This window comes from Sinocyclocheilus grahami, unplaced genomic scaffold (assembly GCF_001515645.1).
Source record: "Sinocyclocheilus grahami isolate Dianchi unplaced genomic scaffold, SAMN03320097.WGS_v1.1 scaffold598.1, whole genome shotgun sequence".
Taxonomy (NCBI): domain Eukaryota; kingdom Metazoa; phylum Chordata; class Actinopteri; order Cypriniformes; family Cyprinidae; genus Sinocyclocheilus; species Sinocyclocheilus grahami.
This window is the reverse complement of record NW_015505777.1, coordinates 16517-20017: the sequence shown is the minus strand read 5'-3', so window position 1 is coordinate 20017 and position 3501 is coordinate 16517. Positions and strand designations below refer to the sequence as shown.

At 37.7% G+C, this 3501-nt stretch overlaps 1 protein-coding gene across 1 annotated transcript in view; it reads left to right on the top strand.

The window, feature by feature from the left end:
- The window catches only part of LOC107557315 (receptor tyrosine-protein kinase erbB-4-like), a gene marked incomplete at its 3' end in the record, with an annotated part of 183188 nt that overhangs the window by 167275 nt on the left and 12412 nt on the right, over window positions 1-3501 (top strand). The window lies entirely within an intron of this gene.

The window sequence follows — 3501 nt, the reverse complement described above, 5'->3', positions numbered from 1 at the left end:
GTGTGTGTAATTCAATTAGAATATCTCTTATTTTTGTTGCTAGATATAATTAATGACATTAATGCCAGAAGTTCTTTCTTATTAAGCTTAAAACTGTTTGCCTAAAAGAAAGCTTATAGCGAAGTCAAATTAAAATGCCCATATTGTTCATAATTTGTAGAGTCTGCTAGAATACATTTACATCATTTAAAGGGGTGGTTGACTGTTTTTTTATAGGCTTGATTGTGTTTATGGGGTGCAGTCTAACATGTGTTAATGCTTCGTTTGTTAAAAAACGCATTATTTTTCACATAATTTACCTTTATTCCACACCGTTCTGTCCCTTCTCCTCTCAACGCGCTGATCGTTTCCTGCTTTTATGAAGCCCCTCCCTCAGAAATACACGATGGGCTCTGATTGATTAGCTGGCCCAGTGTGTTGTGATTGGCTAAACCACCTCTAGCATGCGTCTAAACGTCCCGCACCTCATAACTATAGTATGTGAAAATAAGTGTATTCACTGAGCTGATGATCTGAATGAGAGAGAGCGAGAGAGATGCAGAGTGTGTGCAGAGCAGGGCCAAGCCAGGAACAGGATGAGAATGCTGCTTTAGAACATTGATTTTGAAACTTGTGAATCCATTAGAATCGTTAGAAGACAGAATCGCAATTCATATATGAATAGATTTTTACGTGCACCTCTAGTTTTCTCTTCCTCTTCTCTAAAGCAGCGCAGCATGGCCTCGCCCCCTTTGCTGCGTGTTCCCGGAGGCGGAGTTTATGTAAAATTCTGTGTTCTTGACCTAACGGACCCGGGAAGTAACTCGTTGAAGTCCCTTACCAGTTGTTTTTGTAGGCATTAAACTGCCAGAATTTTAAAAGACGATATCTCCGTTTGCATTGTACTTTCAGCTTCGTAATGTTGCAGATATTGTTTATGATCAAACAGCAACATTACACACTAACTAACATTAAAAAAGTGAAATCGCAATCAACCACCCCTTTAAAGTAAAAAAAAATAATAATAATATTTTTCTCATACTGTACATTGCTTCAGCATTATTGTAACAATAGCTGACTCAGAGGAAGATGGGAATCATGTCTCTGTGGCAGTATTCTTCTGGTGATTAAGAAATAATACAAGACTTCTTCACCTTACAAATAGTTGTCAAAAGCAAAAAATGCTTTGAAATGCACATATTTTGTGAAAAAGTGTGACATGCTAGAACAAAACATCATGGGAATCACCCCAAAATTAGTAAGAAACAATTATTGGATTTCATTAAGCAATGATCTGATAGACATTAGTCAGGTGGTCTGATAGACATTAGTCAGGTTAGATGCCATATGAATTTTTACACTGATGAAAACGAGACTGTGAGTGATAGACTTACAGTCTTTACAATAGCATGCACTGAATAAAAGTCCTACGTGACATAATTTTCACCAACTCACAATTTTTAAAACAGAGTTTTAAAACAGTGTTTAATGGAGTTTTTGTCTACTAAATGTTTTATCAGGGGGAAAAAAAAAAGTTTCTTCAGCTGAACAATCGGTATGTTTTTAAACAACAGTACAATCTATTGAACTCTGTACTTCTATCTCTCACAGCCTCATTTTCATTCCTGTCAAAAATTAAATATGATGCTACCCTAACTAAGGTCTATAGGTACCAAAGACTGCAAAAAAGATGGACAATGCATCTCCACTTCCCTTCACTACAGAAAAGTGAAGCCAAAACATTCCAGTATGGCCGCTGTCATCTTGCACCAGTGACGTAATTTGGAGGCTGAGTCTGTGTAGATTTGATCATGATCTGGAGCCACAATATCAAAGTCCTGCCTGTGACGAGAGGGGCGGGGCCGAGAGCCGTGGGAACGGAGCGAGGCCGGTGGAGTAAATGCTTAAAATGACGACAGTGTTGGAGGAGAGAGGACCAGGCCTGGACTTCTCTCCTCAACACTGTCGTCACTCCTCCTTCTATCCTTCCGGAGCTCCTCCGTGGGACTCAAGACCGGTGAGTGGCGCAGGTGTCGTGCATTCGCATTTACTCCACCGGCCTCGCTCCGTTCCCACGGCTCTCGGCCCCGCCCCTCTCGTCACACCTCCCAAACTCCAGCAGACCCAATTGCAAGCACACAATCATGACACCACACCTGTTTTTATAGAATTACATAACTAGCTAAAAGCAAAATTGTTAGAAAAACGAACACTTTAACTGACATCAGCGTGATAAGAACTACCTGAAATGATGGAAACCATCACCAAAATTTATTTGAAGTGTAATTTGATTATTTATTTTGGCTCACATCCCAGGGCGGGGTTTATGACCTATATTTTAGCAGCCACCAGATGGTGATCAAAATGTTTTGTCCCCGCTTTTCAGAACATGTGAGGCACACTAGGTACCATGAAAGGTAGTGTATACAATTTCTGCACTACTAATGTCATCTAGCAGAACAACAAAAATAAAGCATGTTTTCAAACAACCTTCTCACGCCTTCCCCGACACAAACATTACAAGCAGAGCTCTTACAGGTCTGTGTCTGAATGGGTAAAAGTAAGGTATTTTCAATAAATGGTCAAACATATTAGTAAAACTTTTAACTTAAAGTTTAGCTTTCCTGTCGAGAAGAAAAAAATTGCCTACCCAACCTTTAATACACAACATATTACACTGAAAGAAAGAAAGAAATATTAAAAAAGGCTAAAAGTTGGGAAATTTTTTTTTTAAATGTTCTTCATGTAACTTCATAAACTTCAAAATAACTTAAATGTGACCCTGGGCCACAAAACCAGTCTTAAGTTGCACAGGTATATTTGTAGCAATAGCCAAAAGTACATTGTATAGGTCAAAATTATCGATATTTATTTATGCCAAAAATCATTAGGATATTAAGTAACACTCATGTTCCATGAAGATATTTTGTAAATTTCCTAACGTAAATATATCAAAACTTCCTTTTTCATTAGTAATATGAATTGCTAAGGACTTTATTTGGATAACTTTAAAGGCGATTTTCTCAATATTTAGATTTTTTTGCACCCTCAGATTCCAGATTTTCAAATATGGCCAAATATTGTCCTATCATAACAAACCATACATCAATGTAAAACTTATTTATTCACCTTTCAGATTATGTATAATTCTCAATATTAAATTAAGACTGGTTTTGTGGTCCAGGGTCACAAATTTGTTGTAGAAAAAAACAAGAAATATTACTGTATATCAAATTTTAAGGCATGAAAAAAAAGAAACAAGAGTTTTGTAGAAACTAAACATGTTCTGTCTGTAATGTATAAATCATTCTGAAGCACCTAGAGTGAAAGCTCTTGGGAACTCGGTGATCTCTGGCGCTTGTAGTACAACCTGTGGTGATATGCTTGTGAGTGTGTGGCGGAGACAAAGGGAAGGCCGGCAGAGGATGGCAGGGGATGGCAGGTTCAGTTTTCACTGTATAATTAGGCATAATTAAAGAGAATTAAAGATAAGTTCCATAGAGTGTTACCATTAATAGGGAT